Below are 20,058 nucleotides of genomic sequence, written 5' to 3' on the forward strand. Positions count from 1 at the left end.
ACCATAGAAACGGCAGTCAACCCTCAGACCACGTGCGCGTCTCCAGAACAGACAACCATTAGAGGCTTATCTCAACGCTAATAGATGGTGGGGGTGGTAGTTAGGGCCCCATTAACCCCGTTCAACAGGAAGGCTGATTAAAAGGCAATAATAAGTCTGAGACTGATAAGAGGTGAACGTCGGAGTAATTCATGGCGCTTTCATGAAGCTATCGACTACGAAGGTTTCGGGAATTGCAGGGGGATTCTACGGCAGGGAAAAAGAGAGTGCTAATTACTGGGCATAGCCCATCTCACCTCATGAAACTCCGATCAATAACGTTATCTATGGGGGCGGAGCTGTGACAACCAGGAAATACTAGAAAACACTTTATTGTTGCTGTTTCAACACAATCTAAAATGGTTTTATAGGTAGAATAATGAACATAATGTGGAGTTCCCCTTTAAGTTCTTACTATAGTTTAATGAAGAAGGGCTGCATTATTGTTGTGTCCAGCCACATACATACATATAGGGGCGTTGCATTCTGGGTAATGGAGGGGGGGGGGTTAAAAGAATGTAACCCCCTCTATGATGTCCATATTCTCTCTATGGATGGGGGGTTGTAGTCCCGTATGGACTTCTCGGCAAAGGAAATCGTGCAATGCATAGATCTCACGGTATCTGAAGCCAAACTTTATCATGGAAGCTTCAACTCAGGTTTCCATGGCAACCAATTCCCAGAAATGCCGATCCTCGACATATTGTTGCGGTAATAACCCGGCGCTCGCCCATCTTGTTAATTAATTTAGTGATTAATTATGTGGCTGAAACGGGAGCGAAACAAGGAAAAATAAATTACCATTTATAATGCATTATATCTGAGTCCAAAAACAATCTTCTCATTTCTTACAGTGAAATCCGTCGGGGCTCGGGATAGCGGAGAACTTCACAGAGGAGGTAAGGTACGGAAGTGAAACGCAGTAGATTGTGAATGCAAAGTCCAGGGTCGTAAACATCAATGACAGCAAGCAGAGATCTTATACTGGGGCAGAACCATTATATAAGGATTACACTTTAATGACATATAACCGAGGCAAAACGGTGGCGTTATCTGTGTCTGGCAGAACCGGCGCGGTGACAAGGACACTTTATGTAAGCCAGTTATTACTTCAGTCCCCTATGTAAGATGATCTAGAATTTCACCTGTAAAAGGCCGGCAGAACATGGCTTCCATCTCATATCACATCGTAAGGGCAGGCCATTAAATCTGGCACAGTTACAGAAGTCGCCGTCATCGTAACGTAATATGATATAATAGGTTATTAAAGGGGAATTCTCATCTTAAAAGTAATGGTGTGGATAACTTCTGAGAAAGATAGGGTCACAGGTCTCCTTCATTGTTCCCCCCCTCCGCACAGCAGTGCCCACCCCCTGAACTGTGCCGCTCCATCATCAAGTCAGATTCTCATGGCTCTGATGAGGGATTCGGACTCCCATTATTCTATTCTTCCCACCTGAATGATGGACACCACATCAGAACCTGAACAAACGGATCATAAGTCAATAGGGGCTGTTGGAGAGAAGTTGGGACAAGTTGGTATCGGTTGTTCAAAGGGTCCGGTGATGGAAGCTATGATGGAAACCACTACTTTCACTATGCTTTAATCTGCACCATTCTCAAGATCTCTGCTTGTGCTCAGTAAATAAAAACATTCATTATTTATATCCAGCAGCTGAAAACTTGTCTAACCGTCTCCTAAAAAGGCCACTTTAAAGATGACCCTTAATAATCACAAATCCCTTTAAGAAGCCATTCAACCATGTGAGTGGGATAAGCTCAGGGCACACTTTCCTCCTCCAGGTGTAATGGTAAGGATCAATTTAAAATCCAGGAAAACACCTTTAGGCATGTGTCAGGGGCACTGCACCTGTAAGAGCGGGACAAGGGTACAGGTGCTTAATGTATTGTATATATATCGGGGTCAGAGGTCAGCTGCTACACCAACTTCTGAGCTGCTAGTTGAGGGTCCCCGACGAGAAGGTTCCAGGCCCTCCTCCCACTATTATATATGGTTACATCGACAGCTATTATTATTGCCTGTACATTATGACAATCATTGTGAGGAACATCATAGAAACCCTAAGGGCCTCAGACAAGGACCCGCTGTCTGCCGAATATCGAGAAAACAGAACGGCACTGGTGAGAGGGTGCAGAGCGGGTGGACGGGCATCCTGCCAGGCAACTAATAAACCTGAACCCCCGGAGACTTGTTATCTAATCTAAACCACCCAGGAGAAGGCCGGGGGACAATGCTGGAGTGAGGCCCAATGATGTGTGTGTGTGTGTGTGTGTATATATATATATATATATATAGACAACAGGGACCCTCACTACAGCCATAAATGACCCCAGCTCATCATTATATACACTCATACTGCTATATAACAGCCTAGGTCATGGTTTGGTGCCTGTAGCACTATTCAAACATTCATCACGCTGGACGTTGGGTATTTTGACCTAATCCAACAATTATCTGACAGTGATTCATTTTGATGTTTGTGCCAATTATATAAATCATCAAAACTAAGATCCAGCAAGACCACCCAGCATGGAAGCACAGGGAGCTCTACCCCCTGCATAAAGCTAGTGACATAATCTGACGCACCCTGTAAGATCGATATGCACCTGTGTGGACGCAATTTTTTCTTAAACCTAGAAGGAAGATGAGACTTTGTTCTATGTATTTTTCATAGCCCATAATGAAGAACCATCCTCTGCAAGTAGCATCTTTATATATGTGCTCATCTCAAGGCAATATATATCATATAGGTGGCACCATCTGCCTAATGCAAGAACAAGAGGGGCCCCTTTGTTTTAAGACCCCAAAATGAAAGCTTTATAGGAAAGAGAGCCATCTCTTACACGAGTTTTGTTAAGCTGGGGCCATTTGGTGAAGAAGAGGTCCTAGGTTCTGGTTGGTCCCATTTACTGAACCTTTGGAAGTTATGGACCAGGCTTAGACCCCTCTTCCTTGTGATGGCATAATATGGAGGGGGGCCAAGTTAGAGGATCAATCAACCCCTTTTAGACTGGGTTCACACTACGTATATTTCAGTCAGTATTGTGGTCCTCATATTGCAACCAAAACCAGGAGTGGATTAAAAACACAGAAAGGCTCTGTTCACACAATGTTGAAATTGAGTGGACGGCCGCCATTTAATGGCAAATATTTGCTGTTTTTTTTTAAAACAACAGCGGTTATATTAAAATAATGGCCGTTATTTACTGTTATTTGGCGGCCATCCACTCAATTTCACCATTGTGTGAACAAAGCCTTTCTGTGTTTTCAATCCACTCCTGGTTTTGGATGCAATATGAGGACCACAATACTGACTGAAATATATGTAGTGTGAACCCAGCCTTAATAGTATTTGTGCAATAAATGTTTGAGGCCCAAGGAGAAGACTCTTGTTCTAGTTGGCCCCATTTACTTTCCCATTGAGTGTTATTTGGGTGCTATGGGACCTACATGTGGGCTCAGACTCCACATAATCTTATTTGCCTTCCCACTGGATATGGTTATTAAGATGCTAAGATGCTTATTAAGTACCCGAGAGGTGAGGCGCATATGTGCTGCAAAGATGGGGCCATTCAGATTCTACAGCCCCAAAATTGGGCCAATAATTTGGTGGGCCCCATTCTGGCTGGCTGGCTGGCAAGTGGAGGATCCAGGCTTTGGTTTCTACTAGAGATAAGTGCATCTTGAGCATGCTCGAGTCTGACTGTTGGGTATTTGAACACTGGTGGCTTAAGAAGTTGGATACAGCCCTAAGGCTGCCTAGAAAACGTGGATACAGCTGTAGGCCATATCCATGTTTTCCCGGTCTCCCTGGTGCTGCAGCCCACTTCCTCAGTCACCGGTATTAAAATGCTGAACCAGAATTTGTGGAAGTTGCGCTCATCTCTAGTATCTTTCCAATGGGTGGTGGGAACCAACAGATACCATAATGATATCGTAATAGAGGGGAGGTGGGTACAGTCTGAGGCTCACATCACCATCTCTTCTACCATTAGGATGAAAGAACAATAAGGCTGTCCCCATTATACTGAATGTTTGTAGTCACATTGGCCAGTGACCATGTTATGGTTACATCCACCAATGCCGACAATGAGCTTTCATGTGAATATCTCCCGTCAGGAATATGTTTCTTCTTTCAGCCTTTGATTTTTAGCGCCCGAAATTGAAACCATGTGTTATCCAGCCGATACTAAAGATAAAGGATGAAAAACTCTATCGAAGGATGAGGTAGTGGAAAATAAATCCGGCGCAGCACTTCATGGAATGCTTCAATGTTATAATATTGATTAGTTTACATTCCGAGGCGCCTATTATTTATCTATGAAGAAAAGACGAGTCGTGGACCAGATGGCTGCCGATAGTCGAGAAGCCGGAATGACGCCGAAACGCATTGCAGTCAATTGTCTATGCCAATAACAAAACTCCAAACGTCTACTGTGTCCGTAAACTCTCTACAGCCCCATCTCCTATCCCAGGTCTACAGTCGTAGTCATGATACTAATGGCGGCCATCTCCTGTATATCCATGGACATCTATTACCAATGGATGATGTCACTTCCGCATGGGTCTGTGATGAGTTACATATGAAGGGAATGAGGAGCCGACAGAAACTAATCAGATCACTGCCTTCAGTTCTCTTTGTACGTTCTCTATTCGACATAATAGGCTTAGATACACCAGCACTCTTAGATACACAGGCTCAATAGAAAGCATTACATGCTTAGAGGCTTAGATATACAGCTTGTACACCAAAGACTTACTTATGAATCAGTGTAAGACATGACAGGCTTAGATACACTAGTTCATAATACAGTACACTGTTGTGTGATTGCTTTGGACAGTATCACACATGATCGGCTTAGATATACTATCTCATTATACTGTAGCCCACATAATAGGCTTAGATGCATCAGCTTAGCAGAAAGTATCTAATATGATAGGCTTACATAGACTAACACTAATAATTAACTTAGATACAGCAATATAACATTTGACAAGCTTAGATACACAAACTTTGAAGATAATATCAAACATGAGAGGCTTAGATACCCAGGCTCAGCAGACAGCATTCCACATCTGAAGCTTAGATACACAAACTCATGATAGAGAATATTACATTCTCTATCATGAGTTTGTGTATCTAAGCTTCAGATGTGCAGTACGCCTTGTAGTTGCTTAAAACAATATCAAAGATGACAGGCTTGGATACGCAGCTTTTAAGGCTGTATCACACACAAGCTTAGCTACATCAGCACAGAAGACAAAATCACATATAATCGGTCTGGACCAGCAGCTCTAGCAGACAGTATCACACAAGATAGGCTTAGATACGCAGGTTCTACAGACACTATTATACAGGGACTTAGATACACCTGCTCACCATAGGGAATGTATTGCTATGTGGTTGTTCAGGACAGTACAACATATGAAAGCCTTAGATACACAGCTTGGCAGAGTCAATTATAGACACAGTCTAATAATGATAATTGATATGATGAAGATACATTATAATGATTATTATATACTAGTATATTATATTGTGATGATAAAAGGATGAAGATATATTATAATGGTTATTATATACTAGTACATTATATTGTGGTGATAATAACGTGATGAAGATACATTATAATGGTTATTATACACTAGTATATTATATTGTGGTGGTGATAATAATGTGATGAAGATACATTATCAAGGTTATTTGACATTAGCATATATATGTTATTCTGTGATACTAGTATATTATAATATTATATTGTGATGATGCGGGTATAATATGACATAGTCATTCGTGCTGCTCTATGAGATGACCCTCGGCCTTCTGTGATTGGTCAGACACATGCCTGGTTATTACCTATGATAATAGACTCTTCTCTGTCTATTCAGGAAGAGTAAGTAAATGCTCTGTGACCCCCAGTGACATTTCTGTAGAATACAATAGAGGAACACAAGGTTATGGCTGACCTCTGACCTGCAGCTGTCAGGGGCCCGAGCCAGAGATCATTGGAGGTCTATGCTATGGGAGGCAAATGGGTGAGAGAACCTGCTGCCTGTCTCTATTTATTGCTGTCAGTGACGCATTATTCTTATTCTTTTCAGCCTCTAAAAATCCTGAAGACCCCCCTACTAAATAACTGCAGATAGATAGTGGTAGGGACGAGGAGACCCCCCTACCAAATAACTGCAGATAGATAGTGGTAGGGAAGTGGAGGCCCCCCCACCAAATAACTGCAGGTAGATAGTGGTAGGGACGAGGAGACCCCCCTACCAAATAACTGCAGATAGATAGTGGTAGGGACGAGGAGACCCCCCTACCAAATAACTGCAGGTAGATACTGGTAGTGAAGAGGAGCCCCCCCCTCCACCAAATAACTACATGTAGATAGTGGTAGGGACGAGGAGCCCCCCCCCCCCTACCAAATAACTACAGGTAGATAGTGGTAGGGACGAGGAGACCCCCCTACCAAATAACTGCAGATAGATAGTGGTAGGGAAGAGGAGGCCCCCCTACCAAATAACTGCAGGTAGATACTGGTAGTGAAGAGGAGCCCCCCCCCCACCAAATAACTACATGTAGATAGTGGTAGGGACAAGGAGCCCCCCCCCCCACCAAATAACTACAGGTAGATAGTGGTAGGGACGAGGAGACCCCCCTACCAAATAACTGCAGATAGATAGTGGTAGGGAAGAGGAGGCCCCCCTATCAAATAACTGCAGGTAGATAGTGGTAGGGAAGAGGAGCCCCCCCCACCAAATAACTGCATGTAGATAGTGGTAGGGACGAGGAGACCCCTCACCAAATAACTACAGGTAGATAGTGGTAGGGACGAGGAGCCCCTCTACCAAATAACTGCAGGTAGATACTGGTAGGGGCGAGGAGACCCCCCACCAAATAACTACAGGTAGATAGTGGTAGGGAAGAGGAGGCCCCCCTTTACCAAATAATTGCAGGTAGATACTGGTAGGGAAGCCTTCCCCTACCCAATAACTGCAGGTAGATAGTGGTAGGGACGAGGAGACCCCCCCCCCCCCCTACCAAATAACTACTGCAAGATAGTAGTAGGGAACGAGGAGACCCCCCCCCTACTAAATAACTGCAGGTAGATACTGGTAGGGACGAGGAGACCCCCCACCAAATAACTACAGGTAGATAGTGGTAGGGACGAGGAGACCCCCCCCCCTACCAAATAACTACAGCAAGATAGTAGTAGGGACGAGGAGACCCCCCCCTACTAAATAACTGCAGGTAGATAGTGGTAGGGACGAAGAAACACTGCTACCAAATAACTGCAGCAAGATAGTAGTAAGGACGAGGAGACCCCCCTACTAAATAACTGCAGATATATAAAGGTAGGGACGAGGAGACCCCCCCTACTAAATAACTGCAGATAGATAGTGGTAGGGAAGAGGAGCCCCCCTACCGAATAACTGCAGGTAGATAATGCTTGGGCAGAAGAGACCCCCTACTAAACAACTGCAGGTAGATAATGCTTGGGCGGAAGAGACCCCCTACTAACTGCATGTTGAAGGACGAACAGCACCTTACCAAATGAATGCAAATACATAATGATTGTAAAGCAGAGAGCCCCACTACCAAACAAATGCATGAGATAATGGTAGGGAAAAAGAGACCTCCTACTAAATAACCTCAGGTTCATAATATTTGGGCTCTTCTGTCCATATTGGCTATGAGGCCACGTTACCAGGCAGACATTAAATGGGGCTTTTCACTCTGAAAATAAAAGGCTTAAGTCCTTACTCCCTTTAAGAAGGCAATGTATAGTGCTGGGTCGTAGTTCTAGTTACTATTTGCCAGGTAAATAAAAAATATGGGCCTGCAAGTCCCGGCCTGAGCAAGAAAAACACGGGGACAGCTCCTGCACAAAGGTCTCCAGATAACATACAGCGAGACGTCAGATAAAGCAGGGTCACCCGACACGGATTACTGCGATCCACTGTACAAAACTGTGTAGACGCCAATTACTCTGCTGTATACATAGAATGGGGCCTTCGGTATATGGGGAAGCTGGGTGACCACCCCTGTAGGAGATGTAGAGACAACCATATTTGTTGTCCCCCAAGATGTATATATATATATATATTTTATATATATATATATATATATATATATATATATATATATGTGTCCGTCTGTCTACCTAATATGAGAAGCCCACACCAGCTTACTCCATACTGTCCTGTGTTCTAATATTATAGCAGAAGATGCCCATGTTATAGCAGCATGTTCTACATCACAATATGGCGGTCTCTGGTTAGCCATATTGTTTCTTACAGTGATGTTACATGTCAGCAGATCTCCGTGCCCCCCTATTACACATTAGTTCTGGGTCACGGCCTAATGCACGCAGTAACATATGTGTCTAGTAATATATATGGCCTGGGCTTAGAAATCGCTTTTTATTCATATTAACCAGTGAATGACCTGCGACTCTCCACATTCTGGACATAAATGGCCGGGATCACATTTCACCTTCCAAAGACATTTTACAAGGGGCTTTCCCCGGGCCTGCTGTCCAATGCATTAAGAAGCCAGCAACTCAACGCCTCTGCACAGGTTGCCAGGCAACTTCTGTGGGAATAGCGCCATGACTAAGGTTAAGGGGGCAGGTACCAGGGCGCCATGGCATAACCCAGCACAGCGGGCACTAGGACCCATGAGACCCCCAGGTCCCAGACACTTGTCCCTGCTCACAGAAATAAAAACCCATGTTATATACACCTGTCCACCCCCACCCACCCTGACCTGCGACCATGTGTGTCCTCACCCTGTCCACAAAATGGTTAACAGCTGCAACAACAGAGACAGGGAAGTTACCATGGTGACAGAGGGGTTAATAATGGACGAACGAGCAACAAACACTCAGGGATATTATGTCGCCCTTTACCTTCTATGACATAAGGACCTACAACTAATCATATATGCATCATATGGGGCCCAGTGCTGTGTATTCATAGACATCACCTAATACCTTGTATGTAATATATACTGCAAAAGTATCACCCTAACATGTATAACATATGCCTATCTATATACATTATATGGAGGTTATACCAGATATATATATAGCTGTATGCTCTGTGTGCTCTATGTTCAGGATGTACCAATGTTATAGCAGCTGTACATATGTTATTATCTTGAGGTGATACCCAGGTTATACCAATTGTAAATATATATAATTTTATACCCAGGTTGTATTAGCATACCTCATATCACTATATTCAGGAGGTACCCAGGTTATACCAGCTGTACATATATAATTATATACAGGAGATACCCAGGTTATACCAGCTGTACATATATAATTATATACAGGAGATGCCCAGGTTATACCAGCTGTACATATATAATTATATACAGGAGATGCCCAGGTTATACCAGCTGTACATATATAATTTTATACCCAGGTTGTATTAGCATACCTCATATCACTATATACAGGAGGTACCCAGGTTATACCAGCTGTACATATATAATTATATACAGGAGATATCCAGGTTATACCAGCTGTACATATATAATTATATACAGTACAGGAGATACCCAGGGTATACCAGCTGTAGATATATAATTATATACATGAGATACCCTGGTTATACCAGCTGTACATGTATAATTATATACAGGAGATACCCAGGTTATACCAGCTGTACATATATAATTATAAACAGGAGATACCCAGGTTATACCAGCTGTACATATATAATTATATACAGGAGATACCCATATTATACAAGCTGTAAATATATAACCATAAACAGAAGATACCCAGGTTATACCAGCTGTACATATATAATTGTATACAGGAGATACCCAGGTTATACCAGCATTCTCCACATCACTATATACATATAAATGCTTAAATTCAACCAGCTGTGCCCAGAATATTCCAGTGTGAAGTAAAACAATACTCTGCAGTCACAACATCGCTTGCTCTTTGCCGTGCTCTCTGGCTTTTAGCCTAGTTGTGCAGTAACAAAGCGAGTATGTAAAATCTGTTTCCTCTTTTCACACCATGTTCACACACTCAGGACTCAGGTGAGGATTTTGCACCTACATACTGACATTTCTCGTTGAATTCTGGTGAATGCTGTATTTTTTATTACTACATTCACTTTAAATTCACATGAAGGTATAAGAGGCAGAACCATCTCCAGCCTGCTATGACAGTGTGCCAATCCAATCTACTATACTAAAGAAATCCATGATTTGTGAACATGGACTTGTTCACACATCGTTGTTGCTGACGTGTTATATACCTAAACGCAGCCATATAAGGGATTGACCTAACAGTGACATCATCCAGTGACAACATCCAGTTATTCTACTACATCATTGGATCCCTCAGCAGTCTCTGTTCTTTCATACTCATCACACCAGACCCTTGAATGTCTCAGACTTTTAGAGACACTATGACCCAAGGTAACATGTGCGCTCTTCAACCTTGGGAACGTGTATAAAACCGTCTATAGACGCAATGTTATAATCTATGATTATCACAGTTATTGCTCCTTGGATGCATCAACAATGTGTGAACAGCAGACTTTACCCAAGAGCAAAGTGTAGACATCGCCGTACTGTAATAAAAGGAGCAAGAACAAGCTAACCCCCTGAGGCCCTCCATTCTGGTATAATATGGGGGTATCACAGCCCCATAACACTTTGTGCCCATTTATGGTGTCCAAGGTATATGATATATGGTATAAATATAACATATGTGTCATCGTACTTCATAGAGTCAACAATTCTAGCATCGAGCGGAACTCTAAAGTGTAGGCGAGAGTTATAAAGCCTGGAAAAAAAAATGTTGACACCATAGCTGGAAAAAGTTAGTGAATCATATCTGTGTATGTATATTGCGGTATAATGGATAATATGTCACAGTATATGTTATTCCGGGACGGTTACTAACCAATTCCAATAGTAAATGAGCATTCTACATATCCCACAAACCACCATGGAGTCTAAACTGTCCCCTTCCCTTGGAAGCATTACACACCTGAGGAACCGCAATGGGGTCTGCACTGTCCCCTTCTATTGTAAGAATTAAAGGTCCCCATACACCTTAGATGTATGTCAGCTAAACCCGCTGCTTGCTTTGGATTCAGCCACTAGTAGGAAGTGTATTGGGTCTTTTTGAGCAACCACTGACAAATGATGTTGGTGGCGATGGGGTCAAGTGTGATAGAAAATCACGGCTGTTGCTGCGGCTTACCCCTTCCCATAGAAAACACAGGAAAACTTGGACACACCGAATGTTCCTGTGTATGGGGTAAACGGGCAGTGGGTGGGAAATTTAAAGGTTATTAAAGGTTTGTGAGGACCTTTAGAATTGGAGACATTGGTTTCATACAGATTTTTTTAGTGTTGACAAATATAATAGGTTTTATGTATATAGAATTATGATATAATAAATAATATTTATTTGTACAGTGCTATGTTCCATTGCCCCTAGCAACCAATCAGATTCCACCTTTGATTTTCCAAAGAGTCTGTGAGGAATGAAAAGTGGAATCTGATTGGTTGCTAGGGGCAACTGAGCCAGTTTCACTTTACACCATGTATGATAAATCACCCCCTATATGTCTATAAGTCTGTAGTATGGTGCCTTAAGGATGTATGTAGTCATATAAGATCTGCCGCTTCTCAGAGACGATCCCATCTCCACTTCCAAGATTGAGTTACCTCAGGGACGACAGCCCGCTAAGCCGACTACTGGCTGCTGTATTTGCAACAAAATAGATAAATAGATATACAGATAACCCCTAAACTTCAGGTTAATTTACATGTTATGCAAAAATAGCATCGGTATCCACCGTACTGAAAAATGGAGGGAAAATGAGTATGTGTCATGCCTATATGTACCCCCAAAGTCTCATGAACACACACTATTGCTATCATGTCCTCCAAGTCCATCAAGTTACAATCCTGAGAAACATGGGACGTAAGAGACTGTCCAAATGCCCCACTGAATTGGATGTCACAGATTGGCCTCTGCACCTGTTGGCTTCCATAGCACTACCATGACCCATCCACAGTCCTGCCGACCAGGTGTCCTGGTGAAGTGACTCACCAAAAGTTCTAAAAACTGGCCTAAAAGGAACCTCTAATGCCATTCCCAGGTTATATGAACTGAACTAATTGCAAGGAATCTGTGATTAAGGGGGAAGCGGGGGGAGAGATTTTCCCAAGTACAGTAAACTTCCTGCCCAGTAAAGCCTTTGAAGGACACAGCAGCCAGTCTCTCGTAAGCAGGAAATGGCTGATAGCATAAAAAATACCTTCTACTCAGTTACATATGAAATATTTGTACACATTCAGAATCTGTTAATGTATGGAAACTTTTATAACCACGCATATGAAAGTTATTCTTTATTTATGTAATTACGTATAGGATTACTGCTTCTTGACATAAGCCTGGTGCTGAAGTGGACTGAGAAAACAAGCGCCTGGACACTGGCCAAGGCCCCTGGTCGGCCTAGAGGTGGACCCCATAGCAGTGCCTTGGGGAGAAAGAGCTACGAAAATTCACTTACACAAATGACATCATTGGTCTAAGTGCACTGATATCACTAGTGGTAGCTTAGGGGCCTCCCCCTTGATGATGTCAGAATCATAGATTTCTACTGTGTGTGTGTGTGTGTGTATATATATAAATCATGTCATTATCCTATATAGAAAACAACAACAAACAAACATTGCTGACAACATAGTTGGAAAAGCTTAATCATATTTGTATATATATGTACAGTGATATAACGGGTAATATTTTATAGTAATTGTTATATTGGGGGCTTACACAGAGAGGTTACTAACCAAAATCAATTGTAAATGAGATTTCTATACATTATAGGAACTGCCATGGGGTCTGAATTGCCCCCTCCCTTGTGAAAAAAACAGAGTTATGGACACATTCGTGAGTAATATTAATGGTTTCCAATCAACAGAGATGATCAATATTTTCCTTACGGGTGCGTTCACACGTACAGGATCTGCAGCAGATTTGATGGCGCAGATTTGAAGTTGCAGATTCAACGCAAAGTAACTCTGGGCCATCAAATCTGCTGCGGATCTGCTGCAGATTCAAATCTGCTGCAGATCTGCTGCAGATCCTGTACGTGTGAACGCACCCTTAAAGGGCAAATAACACGGGAGATTCTCTGTAGTGATCATAATCTTGGAACTGAACCTAAGTAGATACACTTCGTAGTAGAAAATTAGAGATGAGCGAACCGGGTTCGGGTTTGAGTCGATCCGAACCCGAACGTTCGGTATTTGATTAGCTGGGGCTGCTGAACTTGGATAAAGCTCTAAGGTTCTCTGGAAAACATGGATACAGCCAATGACTATATCCATGTTTTCCACATAGCCTTAGGGCTTTATCCAACTTCAGCAGCCACCACTAATCAAATGCTGAAAGTTTGGGTTCGGATCGACTCAAGCATGCTCCAGGTTCGCTCATCTCTATAGAAAATCAGTCTTTTGGGTTCTTCCTAGTGCAGATCACTAGGGGTCCTGAATCATGGAATCTTCTGCCCTGTATGAATATATGAGTGTTCCAAAAATACAATAAAAGTACAATCATGCTACAGTATGATAGCAAGACCTCCATAGCCTTTAAAAGGCTTATCCATAATTAAAAGAAAACATGGAAACAGCACCCCATACTGTCCTCAGTTTGTGTATGTTATTGCACCTCCATTCCTAATAAAGTGAATAGAGCCAAGTTGTAGTACAATAAACAACCTGAGAACAGGCATGGCGCTCTTTTACTAAGTTTTTTGTGTTCTTAAATAACCCCTTAAGTTTAGTCTTCACATCCATGTGTTGACAACATCTGGACCTTTCAAGGTTTTTTATGAAGTTATCATGATCCACAATACGACAAGACCATTACACATGGCACCACGGCAGCAGAATTACCACCACGTCTAGTTTATTTGTGCATTAATTCTTTGTATTGATTTTGCGGCGCGCTACATTGTATCAACAAACGAACAAACTTACAGTAGCCCCTGGGTGCCTGCCAACGTCTACAGTATCAGATGAAGAGGGGGAGCTAACGTTAGAACATGCAGTATACAGTATCCCCCTAATAGTAAACAGACTCTGTTTATACATAGAACTCATGGACCCTTGAGCAAAATCAGCAAGACCCCCTCAATCATCACAGCACTGACATGTAGCTGAGGGCCCTCGGGTTCCCTTGGGCACGCTGCGTGTTTACAACCTTTGCTCGCCCTATACACCACTGCATCTGGTTCGGTTACTCAGCTCGGATACATAGTTTAAATATTGAAAATCACAACTGATACATTGTATAACAATCCGCAATGTCACAATCGAGATTTCCCAGCAAAGACAATCGCGAAACGCTGCAGGATATTGCTCAACCTGAGCGAGCGCTAAGTGACCCTAACCTCTAAAAATAGATTAAAACACTAACAAACATAACCACCTATATAGATCAATACGACCCCCCCCAGAGGATGATACTGAGTGACAGCAAGCGACGACTCAATCCCAGAACGCACGGTGCAGCCGTCAACAACTTCGCCAACAATAAGCCCGCTGATTCATTACGGTCCAGAAAAACATCAAAATAAAGTGCAGCGCGCAGACGGGTCACGTGCCGCCAACGAGCCACAGGACTACAACTCCCAGCACAGTCACAGCGTGACTCAGCTCACCATACGTTTACAAGTAAAAACTGGAGCAGCCATTGAAGGGTTAAAATCCCCAGACAACATAAATGCAGACCCCCTTTTGCTGCACCTGCCTGGCGCACATGTGCATCCGCATGAGCTCGCTGTTATTTACTGATAGTCGTTAGGCTGGAACTGCAAGGGTTAAACTGGGTGCTGGAGATGATTCAAAACACTTTAATCTTCTGGAAGCCAGGCACTGGCCTACTTACGCCGTCCTCTGCCAGGGGAAAGGGGGGGGGGGGGGGCTTCAATTCTTTATAGAACGGTGATTTATGTAAAAGGGTTAGCAGAGGCCTGCTTGCCTCAGGGCTGAAAGGGTTAACAAGAATCCATGCCATCCACCTTGCCTTTCCACCCTTAGACCTGTCATTAAAAGGGCCACGGAAGGGGAAGGCACTTGCCCCCATTTCGCCCCCGGCAGCAAGCAAAGGGTTAACAACCAATTCAAAGGTCTCAATACTTTAACCTTCGGCGCACGATTCATGCCTCGGCCACCCCTATCTGCGCCTACAAGTAAATAATCTCACCCCCCTTAACTCTTACAATGCCGCAGCGCTGCCCCCCTCCCCAAAATAACTAATAAGGCAGGGACATCACGATTATCCTCCTCTTAACCACTTCTTCACCGACACCGCCGACATGACGCTCCGAGTTGCAAGGCATGTCTGAGATCTCCTCTACTTGGAATTGAAAAAAAATAAAAAATAAATAAAAATTTCCCCCAAAATATAAAAAGCTGCAATGGTGACAAAATCACCGGATCTATTTAATAACGAGGACCCCCCGCTCCCTTTCATACACACCCCCGCCAGCATGTCGGCTCAAGTCAGGCGTGCACAATCAGCATTGTAACTTCAGCATAAACATGGCTCCAATCCATACTTTACCCCCTTTCCATACGTCTGCTCGCTCCTCCTGCACCGTTGTAGAAAAATGCAAAATAAAGAATCGCTGCATCCGGGCCCCTCGTCCAAATGCAAAACCCAGAGACCCCCGAGAGACGATCAATATCTTACATTTGCCCAGGTAATCCGGCCGATAGTGCTTCTCTGCAGATCACTGATAGTCTGCTTTGTCATTGAGGCTGTCCTGTATATTGCTTCCTTCTCTCAACGTTTGGCTTTTTTTTTTTTTTTTTCAAGCTCCTTCCTAGAGAATTCTGGGTAAACTGGCTACACAAGTTCCTACTCATAGTGTTTACAATTGCATCACAGAACCTGCAGTTCCACGCCTTTTAAAGGGCCAGCTACACAGGCTCCGGGCACAAAACAAAAAACATGTTTTTCTTTTTTTTATTTTTATAAACAAAACTTTGCAATGTTTGTAAACGAGTAGGAAAAAAATGCAGCTTGGATTTTTTTTTTTACTTAATTTTTTTTTTCCACTGCTATTTTTTTCTTACTGAACAAGACATTATGTAATACTGAAGAAGATGCCTGATCAGCAGAATTCAGTAATTTTCCATTTCAGGTTTTAATGTATGCACAAAAAAGAAAGAAAATGGAGTTTTGTTTATCTTTTACTCGCAACTTAATAAAATCTTAATTTTTTTTATATGTTTACATTTTAGCTTATTCTTATAAACTGATTTTTTTGAAATAGAAAATAACAAGTTTTAATATAAAAGATTTAATCTCTTTCAAACTTGTTATTTTGTTAATAAATGAAATGTTATACTTTTTTATGTGCCATTTTATTGTCTTTAACTGCTTTTTTATACGCCTTTACTTTTTGTTATATATCGTCGGGTTTTTTACATGACCTTTATGAACTTTAGCACAAATCAAACTTCTTTGTTATACCCTTGTAAACTGAGGGTGGTTCTGCAGCCTATAAAGTAAAAAAAGATTTATGTGTTCAGACCATTCTGAAACGTCCAACCTCATAAACCATATTAAAATAAATTCAGAATCATGTGATATAAAATATATGACTTTCAGACTCCCCAATATGGGGAAGTAGATGCAGCATGTGGGCGACAACAATATATCTTCATAAACTGGAATATAACTACTATCATACTGCCCCCTATATACAAGAATATAACTACTATAATACTGCTCTTATATACAAGAATATAACTACTATAATACTGCTCCTATATACAAGAATATTACTACTATAATACTGCTCCTATATACAAGAATATAACTACTATAATACTGCTCCTATATACAAGAATATAACTACTATAATACTGCTCCTATATACAAGAATATAACTACTATAATACTGCTCACTATATACAACACTATAACTACTATGCGGGGTTGGCGGTCGCTGACCGACACGGTGTGGAGTTAGCGTAGGGACCCAAGTGGACCAGAGGACCTGCGCAGTGGTACACGGGGCAATATGGCTTGATCTATTCATATACAGACACTCTGGTGTTGATTTTTAATATAGGCCTAGCAGCATTAGTATCAGCCATAGATGGGATGTGCAGCCGTTCCGTTCTCTCCAGTTCGTATAACTACTATAATACTGCTCCTATATACAAGAATATAACTACTATAATACTGCTCCTATATACAAGAATATAACTACTATAATACTGCTCCTATATACAAGAATATAACTACTATAATACTGCTCCTATATACAAGAATATAACTACTATAATACTGCTCCTATATACAAGAATATAACTACTATAATACTGCTCCTATATACAAGAATATAACTACTATAATACTGCTCCTATATACAAGAATATAACTACTATAATACTGCTCCTATATAAAGGAATATAACTACTATAATACTGCCCCCTATATACCAGAATATAACTACTATAATACTGCTCCTATATACAAGAGTATAACTACTATAATACTGCCTCTATATACAAGAGTATAACTACTATAATACTGCCTAAAAGTTTTTGATTAAACAAAAACTTTCATCTAGCAGATATGTAGACGGATGCTTGGGAGAACTACAGTAGATACTTGTGGGTAATGTAGGTGATGTACAGGAGGCAGGTGACAATGATGAAGCTAGGTGTGTCACTGCCTCGTGTGCTTAGGTATCTACATGACATACCACATGCAAATAGATGACACATATACTCGTCTGATGATTTACCATCATGGCTCATCATATTAAAAATAGGGTCAATTGGGAAAGTGAAGCCATCACCCACACCACATTATAAAGTTTTGGCCAGGAGGTATAAGGTAGGATAATCATTGGGTAGAGAAAAGCTGCAGGAGTGCTTGTTTCCTCCATGTAGGGAATGGGGGCGGCCAGATTGTTCTTATAATGCTGATCCCTGGCTGAATTAATAGGATGAAGCAAAGTAATGGTGACCACCATACAGCCAACATTCGGGGATGGTATAGAAAGGTCCCATAGACAGAGGGGTAACATGAGGCTTCTGGGCACTAATACAGAGTCTGTGACAGGACACACCTACTTGTACAATATAAGATTTAGGTTATGTGGCATAGAGGCCACTGGACCGACACATGCATCAGGGCCCGGTTATAACTGATACCTCTGCCTCCCTGTAGTAGTGGTTCTTACAAATGTATGATGTTTCTATTGTGCTGCAGGAGACTAGATAAGCAAGATAACACAATCATTGACAAATGCAGAGGATGTGAACCCTACCCAGATACCTTTACCCAGTACTTAATTGATCACCACTATGGTCAATGATTTGTTGTGGAGGTTACATGTCGACTTCCCGGTACAACCCTGTGGTCTGGGAAACAAAATCCTGGTGGGGGACCTGGATGGCTTTAGCACAAATTTACTTCTTTTACTATATTTTATATAACTGTCAGCTGTTTGTAAATGATTTCATAGGGCTGGAAACCCCCTTTAAATCGTCAATTCAAAGAACTTCTCTCTATGTCATATCCTGTCATCATGTGATCTGTGACATATTTGTAAATCACCTCATTTACCAAAAATCACTCCTTATTCCAGAAAAAGAACTCTAAAGTCTTGGCCACTAGGTGTCTCCCTTTCGTGCAGTCTGCTGCCACTGTCTGTTGTTAGGGGAAATCTGTCAAAGAAAGACAGAACATAAGAAGTAGGTAAATCTAGGCTTCCCTCTCAACTCTCACCACTGATAAAGCTCATGGCAGTTGCCCCTAGTAAAAATCCAAGTGTACGTACTGCAGTGCTCCATGGTGCTGCATTGTAACGCCTCCCGCCCCCACCTGATTTAGCTTCTAGCCAGAAGTGTGTCCCCTCCTTCCTTACTTATGCTGCTTCTTTCTTTTTCTGCTCACACAGCTACTTGCAAAGCCAGTGCATCAGTAACCCCTTCTCTCTGCATATGGAAAGCAAACAGGTGGTTCAGGGCAAGGCCAAGGACAGTTAGGGACAGCTGCACCTGGGCACTGATATTTTAGGGGGCTCAGGGGTCACATAAGAAGACCCTCATAAAAAGTACATAGTAGATGTAGGCCCTGTAACAGATGTCACATTTGGGGCCAGGGGCTACAAATTTCACCACCACTGCAGATCATTCAGGAAAATCGGACCTGGAAATGTGAAAAGTATTGTTGGATTATAGCTGGGCCAGACTTGGACTACAGAGCAGCCCTGGCCCTGTGGGCAATACCCCTGTAGGTAATTCCCAACACCCCTTCCCCCGGTAATCACCTCCCCTCAGGGAAACCATGTGTAGGTAATACCCTCCCTGTAGGATATGCGCCCCATAATTCCCCTTGTAGTATATCCCCTCCCCTTCATGTACACATCCCTCTGTAGGTAAACCACACTGGTAATGGCACCCTACCCCTAGTACAACTTGATCCCCAGGAGACAGAAAAGACCAGCCCACAAAGGGGACCGGCCCATCTGGCATCTGCCAGAAATGCCAGATGGCCAGTCCAGCACTGGATCATAGTAAGCATTATTTGGCTAGTTAATTCTGGACAGAGTCTCTGCTCTCTGCTTGCTGTCAGTGACTAGGTTCATGCTTTCTGGGGCTAGTACTACAATTGTATGTAATCCATCCTTACCACTGGACTGGATACAAAGTGATAGATTTTAATCACACTGATACATTGTAGCAACAAAGGGGAGAGACAGGTGCTGCTGATCTATCTGGTAAGAGCGGATCTAAACTGAATGCAGTTGTACCAAACCCTCAGCTGTGAGAAGTTTCCAATGTGCTATGTATTTAGGTTCTGCACAATTTACAGGGTCCCTTGCTGTCTGTGAATGGGAACTCTGACCAGAATCTTTCCTAGAACAAATTCTTCTTAAAGCTGGAACGTGTGCTTAGCTCCCAGGATACCGTCGGC

At 42.4% G+C, this 20,058-nt stretch overlaps 1 protein-coding gene across 3 annotated transcripts in view; it reads right to left on the minus strand.

Moving 5' to 3' along the window:
* NCOA1 (nuclear receptor coactivator 1) overlaps positions 1-15,900 on the minus strand; it is a 120,145-nt gene extending 104,245 nt beyond the window's left edge. For all 3 annotated transcript variants that reach the window (XM_069975770.1, XM_069975768.1, XM_069975767.1), the window contains exon 1: positions 15,808-15,900. The gene's annotated coding sequence lies outside the window, so the exon portion shown is untranslated. The remainder of the gene's footprint in view (positions 1-15,807) is intronic.
* Positions 15,901-20,058: the final 4,158 nt, after the last annotated feature.

Source organism: Dendropsophus ebraccatus, chromosome 6 (genome assembly GCF_027789765.1).
Source record: "Dendropsophus ebraccatus isolate aDenEbr1 chromosome 6, aDenEbr1.pat, whole genome shotgun sequence".
NCBI lineage: Eukaryota > Metazoa > Chordata > Amphibia > Anura > Hylidae > Dendropsophus > Dendropsophus ebraccatus.